The sequence below is a fragment of the Geotrypetes seraphini genome, chromosome 3 (genome assembly GCF_902459505.1).
Source record: "Geotrypetes seraphini chromosome 3, aGeoSer1.1, whole genome shotgun sequence".
Classification (NCBI taxonomy): Eukaryota; Metazoa; Chordata; class Amphibia; order Gymnophiona; family Dermophiidae; genus Geotrypetes; species Geotrypetes seraphini.
In genome coordinates, this window is record NC_047086.1 from 392,512,277 (window position 1) to 392,526,501 (window position 14,225).

The 14,225-nt window shown below is 42.4% G+C and overlaps 1 protein-coding gene across 4 annotated transcripts in view; it reads right to left on the bottom strand.

The window, feature by feature from the left end:
- Positions 1-14,225, bottom strand: part of BICRAL (BRD4 interacting chromatin remodeling complex associated protein like) — a 127,474-nt gene that overhangs the window by 45,411 nt on the left and 67,838 nt on the right. The window lies entirely within an intron of this gene.

Consider the following 14,225-nt stretch of genomic DNA (forward strand, 5'->3'; position numbering starts at 1 on the left):
GGCATGCTAAAGCTACTTTTTGCCACATTTTAGTAAAAGGACCCCTTAGAGAGAAAGTAATAGATGGTGAGGTATGATTTGGATTGCTCTGAATGTATTGTAATGAGGCAAGATTCTATGTTTTCTGTGATAAGAGGGTTGATTCATAAGTCTTGGCAACTATCTTTTCTCTCTCGCATATGCGCCAACACTGGAAATCTAATATATACGTTTTGAAAGTGTGTGACATGTATTTTTTTTTATTTTTATTTTTTTTAAATCTTTATTGATTTTTAATCTAAAACAGTGTCTTACAAATGAACAAACAGTAGGTATTACATACATTACACTAATATCTGTACAGGTAACATATATATATCATTCAAGATTTTCAGTTTTCCTACATATAACAATATCATAACATAATATATAGTATAAATGAAGAATAAAGTTACCCAAATGTCACCATCAATATTTATTCCCCTCCCTCCAACCCCCCACCCCCCATGGATGTGTAAAGGTGAATGAACAAAAGGAAAGATAAGATATATATACATTATTATAATTTTACAAATTTAGTCAATGGGCTCCAAACTTTATTAAATATACCATTAAATCCCCACTCTGCATTAATTCTTTCATATCTGTAAGTGGTGCACATGTTCACCAACCAAAAAGTGACTTGTATTTCTTAATGCTGCCAACAGATGAGAGATGAGTGCAGTGGTCTCTGGTTTTATTATGGCAAACAGTGTACAACAGGGCTGCCCAAGTCCGGTCCTCGAAATCTACTGGCAGGCCAGGTTTTCTGGATATCCACAATGAATATGCATGAGAAAGATTTGGCTGCATTGCCTTCTTGGTATGGAAATCTCTCTCATGCATATTCATTGTGGATATCCTGAAAACCTGGCCTGCCAGTAGATCTCGAGGACCGGACTTGGGCAGCCCTGATGTACAACATGAATAACAAAGTACAAGCACAAAGTGTTTAACTCTTAAATTCCTTGAAAGTAGTCTCCCAGGTTGTCTTGTGTGTCATTCAGTTCACGAGGGACACACTGTGAATGTACACTACCCTCGACCTGCACTGTGCAGTACAGAAAGATCCAGAACTGTTGCAAATGCCATAATCCTACATGACAACACTTTGAAGGATGTTAAACAGTTAAACATGTCACACTCAAGCTGATTATGTGCCTGGTTTAGTGAAACAGCTAACATTTATTACTTCTTGGTTAATAAATGTTGATTTCAAATGCCATGTTTTTTGCTTCTCCCCTTCCAGAGACCACTGCACTCATCTCTCATTTGGTGGAAACATTAAGATGAACATGTCACACACTTTCAAATGTATATATTAGATTTCCAGTTTTGGCGCATTTTTGAAAGATAAAAATAGTTGTCATGACTTATGAATCAACCCTCATATATTTTTAACTTGTATATGTATCCACTGTATGATATTACTGTATATTCAATCTAGGGTTATCTTTCCATATACATATATACCAGGGATCTCAAAGTCCCTCCTTGAGGGCTGCAATCCAGTTGGGTTTTCAGGATTTCCCCAATGAATATGCATTGAAAGCAGTGCATGCACATAGATCTCATGCATATTCATTGGGGAAATCCTGAAAACCCGACTGGATTGCGGCCCTTAAGGAGGGACTTTGAGACCCTTGATATATACAGATGACATAATGCTTTCTCTTCCATGCCAGACTGATGTTGTTGATTCTTTAGCTCTACAAAATATTTTTAATTAACTCAGATTACATGGTTTGAGTCTAAACTACAGGACAATGCAGAATTTTTATATCGCGGACAAGGCCTACTATTGTAATCCAGAGCATGTGTTGGTGAGTGACAAAAGAGATACGATACTTAGGAGTTATATTAGATTCTACAGTAAATTGACATTTAACGTCTCATGCTAAAAAATTAGTTTTAAATGGCCTTCTATAAATTGAGATTGTGATATCACTGTAGAATATTTCATTTTTTGTTGAAATCCCTTTGGGGCCTTTTTACCAAACTGCAGTAAAAAGTGGCTATAGTGCATTCCAGCACACTAAGGCCACTTTTACTGCCAGAATAAAATGGCACATTTTTCTATTTTCCCCATTATGTAGGCTGTAAGACCTTATGCTAATCAGTTAGCATGGAGCAATGTAGCTTTGCTAACCAATTAACATAGAACAGTGGTCTCAAACTCAAACCCTTTGCAGGGCCATATTTTGGTTTTGTAGGTACTTGGAGGGCCGCAGAAAAAATAGTTCATGTCTTATTAAAGAAATGACAATTTTGCATGAAGTAAAACTCTTTATAGTTTATAAATCTTCTCCCCCCTCCCACCGAAGGCCTGCATGTTCCCCCCCCCCCTTCTTTGCAGCATCCTCCAGCTTCCTCCCTGGCCTCTTGGTCTTAGTTTCAGCTAATTATCGCAGCCTGCAGAGAGGATCACCAGTGCTGTAGCGTTCCTTGCAGGCTGCCATCGGCCTACGCAGCACGTTCCCTCTGCCGTGGTCCCACCCCTCCTCTGATATCAGGAGCAGGATTATGGCAAAGGGAACGTGCTGCTGAGGACAACGGCAGCCTGCAAGGATCACTACAGTACTGGCGATCCTCTCTGCAGGCTGTGGTAATTATCTGAAGGTAAGGGCGGAAGGCCAGGGGGGAAGCTGGAGGATGCTGCAAAGAGTGGGCAGCACTAGTACAAACCACGGGCCGCAAAATAGTGCCTGGCGGGCCACATGTGGCCCCCGGGCCGTGAGTTTGAGACCACTGACATAGAACATACCCACTTTCCACCCCTAGCACTAAAAATAAATTTGATTTTGTAGTATGGGGGTAGCATGCATACTTGCAAAAATCACTGTGTCCTGCAGTAAGCCCTTTTTTGCTGCATGCGTTAGTGCTAACCGCAGCTTAGTAAAAGCCCTTTATTAAGATTTTCAAAATTGCAATTTGTAAACTGCAAAAAACATAAAACATCCTTGAGCAATTCAAAGAACATTTCTTCTCGTTAACAGTAAAAATATACCTATCCAACATCTCTTATCTACAATTTTTAATGGTGCCCCAAGCACATTTCTTTTCTGAAATCTTCTCATAACTCCTAAATAAGCCACTAAACATGTGGTGACATTTATAGCAGGGTATTCAGTATATGAGATAAATCAGGAGTGTCCAACCTTGGCCCTCACCAAGTCAGGTTTTCAGGATTTCCACAACAAATATGCATGAGATCTATTTGCAGTGCATAAGGAAAGACTAAAAAGGTTAGGGCTCTTCAGCTTGCAAAAGAGAAAGCTGAGGGGAGATATGATTGAAGTCTACAACAGTGTTCTTCAACCGCCAGTCCGTGGACCAGTGCCGGTCCACAGAAATTTCCTGCCGGTCCACAGGGCTGGCACGTGCATCGGAACCCAGACAGTGCTCCTCAGCTGCCAGTCCACAGTGCAATCAATGTGGTATTGTCTTCGGGCCGGCTCCCTCTTCCTCAGTGCTGCAGTGCACAAAGCCATGGGCATAGGCTCCTACGCGCTTCCTGTGCCTGAATCATAAGCCTTCTCTCTGATGTTGCAACGTCAGAGGGAAGGCTTCCAGATGAGGCGCAGGACATGCGAGAAACCGCTGCCCATGGCTTGGTGCACTGCAGCACTGAGGAAGAGGGAGCCGGCCTGAAGATAACACTAGGGGGCAAGCCAGAAGGCAAGGCAAGCATGGAGGGAGGGAGACAACAATGGTAGGGGGAATGATTTTATTTTTTAATTTAGTGATTGATTTACATCTGCTGTCTGTTCAGGAAGAAATGCATTTGTTTCTTTTCCTCTGGGGTTGTACTGCATGCAGAGTCTTGCATCTTAGGGTTTGTTTGTATATATTAGAACTTTTAGTTTTTGGTCCTGTATTTACATGGGTTTATCTGTGTTCTGGTAGGAATAAATATTGAGAAGCATACAGTGAGCTTTGTGTAGTTTAATTTTGTAGTTTAACCATTATGTGTTGTTAATACGATTATATTCTGTGTGTGTATATATGAAAAATGAATGGAAAAAATGGTGTTACAATTAGTACTAATATGGGGGCGGGGTATGGGGCGGAGATTGGGTGAGGATGGGCGGGGTCTGGCCCACGACTTAGCTCAGTGTTCTTCAACTGCCAGTTCGCGGACCGGTGCCATAGGTGTCAAAAGGTTGAAGAACACTGGTCCACAAAATCCTGAGTGGAATAGAACGGGTACAAGTGGATGGATTTTTCACTCCGTCAAAAATGACAAAGACTAGGAGGCTCTCGATGAAATTGCAGGGAAACACTTTTAAAACCAATAGGAGGAAATGTTTTTCCACTCAGAAAATAGTTAAGCTCTGGAACGCGTTGCCAGAGGTTGGGGTAAAAGCAAATAGCATAGCTGCTTTTAAGAAAGGTTTGGACAAATTCCTGGAGGAAAAGTCCATAGTCTGTTATTAAGACATGAGGGAAGCCTCTGCTCGCCCTGGATCAGTAGCATGGAATGTTGCTATTCTTTGGGTTTTGGCCAGGTACTAGTGACCTGGCTTGACCACCGTGAGAACGGGCTGCTGGGCTTGATGGACCATTGGTCTGACCCAGTATAGCTATTTTTATGTTCTTATAACCTAATGCATTTTCATTGGAGAAACCCTGAAAACCTGACTAGATTGAGGCTGAGAACCAAGGCTGACCACTCATGGGCCAAACATTAGTACAATATGTACTCTAAGCCAAGGTTTATGTGCTCACTGTTTGTGCTGAATGATGTCACAGAAAGAGACCAAGATGTTACCTACTGTATAACATTTACTACATCTCCTTTTTTCTGTACTGATGTGAAGAAACTTAAGCTCATATCGCTACCTCCCTTTCCAAAATCTGTCCTTCAGAGTTTTACACAGACTGACGTTATATGGTGTAGAACTGCAAATTCCATCAAAAATATTTTGAGTAGCACAGACTTTGTGATATTTTGAGACTGAAGCAGCAAGTTATTGTGGACCAAAAAACATGAGGCAAAAGCAGTCACATGACCTCCAGGATGCATGAAACAAAATAAAATAAGCTTTGCCTTGTCATCCATTCCTTTCTCAGGTCATACTCTAATAGGAGTGACAGTAGTCAATCCAAAGTCTTGTCACTATGAGCCAAACGAATGGTCCAGTTGCCTGAAACATTCATGAAAATGTCCTCAACGTTGAAAACAGAACCAGTTAATAAGACCACAAACCCTGTGGCTTTGGCCTGAACTGGTAGAAAACTGGAAAGCTCTTCCGGAATCTGTTATAGGGGAAGACACTCTCCAGGGATTCAAGACAAAGTTAGACAAGTTCCTACTGAACAAGGACGTACGCTGGTAGGGCTAGTCTCAGTTAGGGCGCTGGTCTTTGACCAGAGGGCCGCCATGTGAGCGGACTCACAATGGACCACTGGTCTGACCCAGCAGCGGCAATTCTTATGTTCTTATAGCTGCCTTTCACATCCATGACAATTTTCATAAAACACAAAACAGAACTAAGCTAACAATCTCTCAATATATAACACCCCCCCCCCAGAGAATACAAAGAGGAGTCCGGCAACCCCAGCATATGACCTCGCACCACTGGAGAAAAGAGCAAGAGGGGCTCGGTGGCTCCACATATCACCTCTCAACCCCAGAAAAAACAAACAAACCACAATAGGGGCATGAATAAAAATATGATGACAAATTAAAGGTGGGAAAGGAGTTGGGTGGGATAGGAGAGAGGAATATAATATTTAAAAATATTAAACTGAAGAACTATTTTGTTAAGCTGAGTAGATCGGCGGACGTCATAATACCGCTTTACAGAGCAATGGTCAGACCACACCTGGAGTACTGTGTCCAACACTGGTCTCCCTACCTAAAGAAGGATGTGACCCTGCTGGAGAGGGTGTAGAGGCAAGCCACGAAGCTAGTAATAGGTATGGAAAATTTGAGCTACAAAGAACGCCTCAGAAAACTGGGCTTGTTCACCCCTGAGAAGAGAAGGATGCGAGGGGATATGATAGAGACTTTTAAAATACTAAAAGGATTCGACAAAATAGAGCAAGAAACATCGTTATTCACGTTGTCAAATGTGAATCGGACAAGAGGTCATGGACTGAAATTGAGAGGCAACAGGCCCAGGACAAATACCAGGAAGTTCTGTTTCACACAGCGAGTGGTGGACGCTTGGAATGCTCTCCCGGAGGAAGTTGTGACAGAGACCAACATTCTGGGTTTCAAGGGCAAGTTGGATGCACACCTTCTTGCAAATCACATTGAGGGATACGGGTAAACAAGGTCTTCATCGGGGAACACCTGTCTTGGCCTCCGCGTGTGCGGGTCACCGGACTAGATGGACCAAAGGTCTGATTCGGTGAAGGCATTTCTTATGTTCTTATGTTCTAATTCTCCTCACTGATGTTATCTAACTTTCTTTGAGCAAAAAAATATTGAAACAAAAAAAAAAAGTGAAAGCGATAAATAGAGGGAGAACAATGTGAGAGAAGCATGGAGGGGAGGGGAGGGAGTATGGAACAAGATATGGGATGGGTGAGTATAGGACACGGAGAATGGACTGTTTGTGGGCAATGGGGTAAGTACAGGATTAAGTGGGAACGTTTGGGTTGTGGAGTGAGTGTGAGCGGTGGGACTAGTGTGAAATAGAGTGGAATTGAGAGAGTGGGCGTGGGGATGAGGGTGGGGGCGCCGTAAGCAATCGTAAAGTGGAATGGGAAACAGAATGAATGTGGGGAGTGGAGGTAGGGGGTGGAACTGAATGGGGGTAGGGTGCTGGGATAAGGGTGGAATTAAGTGGGAGCATGTGGGCATGATTGTGGGGAGTAGGGCTGAGGGTAAGCAATGGGGTGAGTATAAAAGCTGGGATGGAATGTGAGCCGTGAGAGAGGGTTAGACATTTTCTCTCTTCCTGGTAAATTACAGCTCATAGTCTTTGACACAATAAAGAAGATTGATCTTATGTCGGTTTCCTGGTCTTTGGGCATTTCATAACTCAGCAGAAACTGGTTAAACATTGACAACAGCTTTGAAATGTCATTTTCACAATACTTAGCTGTTACCTCTGAATCTTACTTGCAGATTGCAACCCAGAGACCCTGCGTTGTAATTATAGGAGCCAACTTTTCAAAATGACTTGAGACTGGTAAATGCAACACAAACTACCCTACCCTGGACACAGTGATGGAGCCACAATGAATATTCATGAGTTAGATTTGCCTACAATAGCGGTGGTAGATGCAAATTTTTTTCACATATATACATACATTTTGGATGTCCTGAAAACCCAACAGCCTGGGTGTGTCCTGACGACTGGATTGAGAACACCTGATCTTGGGCATGCACATCACACATTGCACCCACAGAGCTGGCTCCTAAGACCGTAATACCATGAGTGAGTTCCTGAACTGACTTGGCTCAGGTGGGTTTAGTCTCACACCAGGACTATCCTTTCAGTGATTAGAGCGACAGCATCAGCGCCATGAGGTTCTGGGTTCAATCCAAAAGCCATTATTGAGACTGATGTGGGGAAATTCACTGCTTATTCCTAGGTTAAATCAGCATAAATCTGTTTTACTCTTTAGGATCTTGCCAGGTACTTGTGACCTCGGTTGGCCACTGTTGGAAACAGGATACAGGACTTTTATGGACCTTCAGATTAACCGTTCCCCTTAACTGTATCTGTGACATCCTATTTGTCTGTCTTGTATGTTTAGTTTGTAAGCTCTTTGTAGTAGGGACTGTCTCCTTTGTGACTCTGTATAGTGCTGCGTACGTCTAGTAGCGCTATAGAAATAATTCATAGTAATAGTAGTAATCTGTCCCAGTAAGGCAGTTCTTATGTTCTTAGGTGCTCACACTCTTTCATTAACTACCGATACTTTTAGAAGGTCAGACACCGAAGGCAGGGCGAAGAGACGGGGATCAAAGGTATGGTTACCATATGGGTCCAGAAAATGGAGGACTGATTCAGACATCCGGGTTTTACTTCCATTGCTCAGTCTGTCCTCCTTACTTTCATTGCTTTCAATGGAAGTAAAAACCCAGATGTCTCGGTCTGTCCTCCTTACTGTCATTGCTTTCAATGGAAGTAAAAACCCAGATGTCTCGGTCTGTCCTCCTTACTGTCATTGCTTTCAATGGAAGTAAAAACCCAGATGTCTCGGTCTGTCCTCCTTACTTTCATTGCTTTCAATGGAAGTAAAAACCCAGATGTCTCGGTCTGTCCTCCTTACTTTCATTGCTTTCAATGGAAGTAAAAACCCAGATGTCTCGGTCTGTCCTCCTTACTGTCATTGCTTTCAATGGAAGTAAAAACCCAGATGTCTCGGTCTGTCCTCCTTACTGTCATTGCTTTCAATGGAAGTAAAAACCCAGATGTCTCGGTCTGTCCTCCTTACTTTCATTGCTTTCAATGGAAGTAAAAACCCAGATGTCTCGGTCTGTCCTCCTTACTTTCATTGCTTTCAATGGAAGTAAAAACCCAGATGTCTCGGTCTGTCCTCCTTACTTTCATTGATTTCAATGGAAGTAAAAACCCAGATGTCTCGGTCTGTCCTCCTTACTTTCATTGCTTTCAATGGAAGTAAAAACCCAGATGTCTCGGTCTGTCCTCCTTACTTTCATTGCTTTCAATGGAAGTAAAAACCCAGATGTCTCGGTCTGTCCTCCTTACTTTCATTGCTTTCAATGGAAGTAAAAACCCAGATGTCTCGGTCTGTCCTCCTTACTTTCATTGCTTTCAATGGAAGTAAAAACCCAGATGTCTCGGTCTGTCCTCCTTACTGTCATTGCTTTCAATGGAAGTAAAAACCCAGATGTCTCGGTCTGTCCTCCTTACAGTCATTGCTTTCAATGGAAGTAAAAACCCAGATGTCTCGGTCTGTCCTCCTTACTTTTCATTGCTTTCAATGGAAGTAAAAACCCAGATGTCTCGGTCTGTCCTCCTTACTGTCATTGCTTTCAATGGAAGTAAAAACCCAGATGTCTCGGTCTGTCCTCCTTACTTTCATTGCTTTCAATGGAAGTAAAAACCCAGATGTCTCGGTCTGTCCTCCTTACTTTCATTGCTTTCAATGGAAGTAAAAACCCAGATGTCTCAGTCTGTCCTCCTTACTTTTCATTGCTTTCAATGGAAGTAAAAACCCAGATGTCTCGGTCTGTCCTCCTTACTGTCATTGCTTTCAATGGAAGTAAAAACCCAGATGTCTCGGTCTGTCCTCATTACTTTCATTGCTTTCAATGGAAGTAAAAACCCAGATGTCTCGGTCTGTCCTCCTTACTTTCATTGCTTTCAATGGAAGTAAAAACCCACATGTCTCGGTCTGTCCTCCTTACTTTCATTGCTTTCAATGGAAGTAAAAACCCAGATGTCTCGGTCTGTCCTCCTTACTTTCATTGCTTTCAATGGAAGTAAAAACCCAGATGTCTCAGTCTGTCCTCCTTACTTTTCATTGCTTTCAATGGAAGTAAAAACCCAGATGTCTCGGTCTGTCCTCCTTACTTTCATTGCTTTCAATGGAAGTAAAAACCCAGATGTCTCGGTCTGTCCTCCTTACTTTCATTGCTTTCAATGGAAGTAAAAACCCAGATGTCTCGGTCTGTCCTCATTACTTTCATTGCTTTCAATGGAAGTAAAAACCCAGATGTCTCGGTCTGTCCTCCTTACTTTCATTGCTTTCAATGGAAGTAAAAACCCAGATGTCTCGGTCTGTCCTCCTTACTTTCATTGCTTTCAATGGAAGTAAAAACCCAGATGTCTCGGTCTGTCCTCCTTACTGTCATTGCTTTCAATGGAAGTAAAAACCCAGATGTCTCGGTCTGTCCTCCTTACTTTCATTGCTTTCAATGGAAGTAAAAACCCAGATGTCTCGGTCTGTCCTCCTTACTTTCATTGCTTTCAATGGAAGTAAAAACCCAGATGTCTCGGTCTGTCCTCCTTACTGTCATTGCTTTCAATGGAAGTAAAAACCCAGATGTCTCGGTCTGTCCTCCTTACTTTCATTGCTTTCAATGGAAGTAAAAACCCAGATGTCTCGGTCTGTCCTCCTTACTTTCATTGCTTTCAATGGAAGTAAAAACCCAGATGTCTCGGTCTGTCCTCCTTACTTTCATTGCTTTCAATGGAAGTAAAAACCCAGATGTCTCGGTCTGTCCTCCTTACTTTCATTGCTTTCAATGGAAGTAAAAACCCAGATGTCTCGGTCTGTCCTCCTTACTGTCATTGCTTTCAATGGAAGTAAAACCCAGATGTCTCGGTCTGTCCTCCTTACTTTTCATTGCTTTCAATGGAAGTAAAAACCCAGATGTCTCGGTCTGTCCTCCCTTACTGTCATTGCATTCAATGGAAGTTAAAAAACCCAGATGTCTCGGTCTGTCCTCCTTACTTTCATTGCTTTCAATGGAAGTAAAAAACCAGATGTCTCGGTCTGTCCTCCTTACTTTCATTGCTTTCAATGAAGTAAAAACCCAGATGTCTCCGTCTGTCCTCCTTACCTTTTCATTGCTTTCAATGGAAGTAAAAAACCCAGATGTCTCGGTCTGTCCTCCTTACTGTCATTTGCTTTCAATGGAAGTAAAAACCCAGATGTCTCGGTCTGTCCTCATTACTTCATTGCTTTCAATGATAGTAAAAACCCATGCTTTCAATGGAAGTAAAACCCAGTTGTCTCGGTCTGTCCTCCTTACTGTCATTGCTTTCAATGGAAGTAAAAACCCAGATGTCTCGGTCTGTCCTCCTTACTTTCATTGCTTTCAATGGAAGTAAAAACCCAGATGTCTCGGTCTGTCCTCCTTACTGTCATTGCTTTCAATGGAAGTAAAAACCCAGATGTCTCGGTCTGTCCTCCTTACTTTCATTGCTTTCAATGGAAGTAAAAACCCAGATGTCTCGGTCTGTCCTCCTTACTTTCATTGCTTTCAATGGAAGTAAAAACCCAGATGTCTCGGTCTGTCCTCCTTACTTTCATTGCTTTCAATGGAAGTAAAAACCCAGATGTCTCGGTCTGTCCTCCTTACTGTCATTGCTTTCAATGGAAGTAAAAACCCAGATGTCTCGGTCTGTCCTCCTTACTTTCATTGCTTTCAATGGAAGTAAAAACCCAGATGTCTCGGTCTGTCCTCCTTACTGTCATTGCTTTCAATGGAAGTAAAAACCCAGATGTCTCGGTCTGTCCTCCTTACTTTCATTGCTTTCAATGGAAGTAAAAACCCAGATGTCTCGGTCTGTCCTCCTTACTTTCATTGCTTTCAATGGAAGTAAAAACCCAGATGTCTCGGTCTGTCCTCCTTACTGTCATTGCTTTCAATGGAAGTAAAAACCCAGATGTCTCGGTCTGTCCTCCTTACTGTCATTGCTTTCAATGGAAGTAAAAACCCAGATGTCTCGGTCTGTCCTCCTTACTTTCATTGCTTTCAATGGAAGTAAAAACCCAGATGTCTCGGTCTGTCCTCCTTACTTTTCATTGCTTTCAATGGAAGTAAAAACCCAGATGTCTCGGTCTGTCCTCCTTACTTTCATTGCTTTCAATGGAAGTAAAAACCCAGATGTCTCGGTCTGTCCTCCTTACTGTCATTGCTTTCAATGGAAGTAAAAACCCAGATGTCTCGGTCTGTCCTCCTTACTTTTCATTGCTTTCAATGGAAGTAAAAACCCAGATGTCTCGGTCTGTCCTCCTTACTGTCATTGCTTTCAATGGAAGTAAAAACCCAGATGTCTCGGTCTGTCCTCCTTACTTTCATTGCTTTCAATGGAAGTAAAAACCCAGATGTCTCGGTCTGTCCTCCTTACTTTCATTGCTTTCAATGGAAGTAAAAACCCAGATGTCTCAGTCTGTCCTCCTTACTTTTCATTGCTTTCAATGGAAGTAAAAACCCAGATGTCTCGGTCTGTCCTCCTTACTGTCATTGCTTTCAATGGAAGTAAAAACCCAGATGTCTCGGTCTGTCCTCATTACTTTCATTGCTTTCAATGGAAGTAAAAACCCAGATGTCTCGGTCTGTCCTCCTTACTTTCATTGCTTTCAATGGAAGTAAAAACCCAGATGTCTCGGTCTGTCCTCCTTACTTTCATTGCTTTCAATGGAAGTAAAAACCCAGATGTCTCGGTCTGTCCTCCTTACTGTCATTGCTTTCAATGGAAGTAAAAACCCAGATGTCTCGGTCTGTCCTCCTTACTTTCATTGCTTTCAATGGAAGTAAAAACCCAGATGTCTCGGTCTGTCCTCCTTACTTTCATTGCTTTCAATGGAAGTAAAAACCCAGATGTCTCGGTCTGTCCTCCTTACTGTCATTGCTTTCAATGGAAGTAAAAACCCAGATGTCTCGGTCTGTCCTCCTTACTTTCATTGCTTTCAATGGAAGTAAAAACCCAGATGTCTCGGTCTGTCCTCCTTACTTTCATTGCTTTCAATGGAAGTAAAAACCCAGATGTCTCGGTCTGTCCTCCTTACTGTCATTGCTTTCAATGGAAGTAAAAACCCAGATGTCTCGGTCTGTCCTCCTTACTGTCATTGCTTTCAATGGAAGTAAAAACCCAGATGTCTCGGTCTGTCCTCCTTACTTTCATTGCTTTCAATGGAAGTAAAAACCCAGATGTCTCGGTCTGTCCTCCTTACTTTTCATTGCTTTCAATGGAAGTAAAAACCCAGATGTCTCGGTCTGTCCTCCTTACTGTCATTGCTTTCAATGGAAGTAAAAACCCAGATGTCTCGGTCTGTCCTCCTTACTGTCATTGCTTTCAATGGAAGTAAAAACCCAGATGTCTCGGTCTGTCCTCCTTACTGTCATTGCTTTCAATGGAAGTAAAAACCCAGATGTCTCGGTCTGTCCTCCTTACTTTTCATTGCTTTCAATGGAAGTAAAAACCCAGATGTCTCGGTCTGTCCTCCTTACTGTCATTGCTTTCAATGGAAGTAAAAACCCAGATGTCTCGGTCTGTCCTCCTTACTTTCATTGCTTTCAATGGAAGTAAAAACCCAGATGTCTCGGTCTGTCCTCCTTACTTTCATTGCTTTCAATGGAAGTAAAAACCCAGATGTCTCGGTCTGTCCTCCTTACTTTCATTGCTTTCAATGGAAGTAAAAACCCAGATGTCTCGGTCTGTCCTCCTTACTTTCATTGCTTTCAATGGAAGTAAAAACCCAGATGTCTCGGTCTGTCCTCCTTACTGTCATTGCTTTCAATGGAAGTAAAAACCCAGATGTCTCGGTCTGTCCTCCTTACTTTCATTGCTTTCAATGGAAGTAAAAACCCAGATGTCTCGGTCAGTCCTCCTTACTTTCATTGCTTTCAATGGAAGTAAAAACCCAGATGTCTCGGTCTGTCCTCCTTACTTTCATTGCTTTCAATGGAAGTAAAAACCCAGATGTCTCGGTCTGTCCTCCTTACTTCCATTGCTTTCAATGGAAGTAAAAACCCAGATGTCTCGGTCTGTCCTCCTTACTGTCATTGCTTTCAATGGAAGTAAAAACCCAGATGTCTCGGTCTGTCCTCCTTACTTTCATTGCTTTCAATGGAAGTAAAAACCCAGATGTCTCGGTCTGTCCTCCTTACTTTCATTGCTTTCAATGGAAGTAAAAACCCAGATGTCTCGGTCTGTCCTCCTTACTTTCATTGCTTTCAATGGAAGTAAAAACCCAGATGTCTCGGTCTGTCCTCCTTACTGTCATTGCTTTCAATGGAAGTAAAAACCCAGATGTCTCGGTCTGTCCTCCTTACTTTCATTGCTTTCAATGGAAGTAAAAACCCAGATGTCTCGGTCTGTCCTCCTTACTTTCATTGCTTTCAATGGAAGTAAAAACCCAGATGTCTCGGTCTGTCCTCCTTACTTTCATTGCTTTCAATGGAAGTAAAAACCCAGATGTCTCGGTCTGTCCTCCTTACTTTCATTGCTTTCAATGGAAGTAAAAACCCAGATGTCTCGGTCTGTCCTCCTTACTGTCATTGCTTTCAATGGAAGTAAAAACCCAGATGTCTCGGTCTGTCCTCCTTACTTTCATTGCTTTCAATGGAAGTAAAAACCCAGATGTCTCGGTCTGTCCTCCTTACTGTCATTGCTTTCAATGGAAGTAAAAACCCAGATGTCTCGGTCTGTCCTCCTTACTTTCATTGCTTTCAATGGAAGTAAAAACCCAGATGTCTCGGTCTGTCCTCCTTACTTTCATTGCTTTCAATGGAAGTAAAAACCCAGATGTCTCGGTCTGTCCTC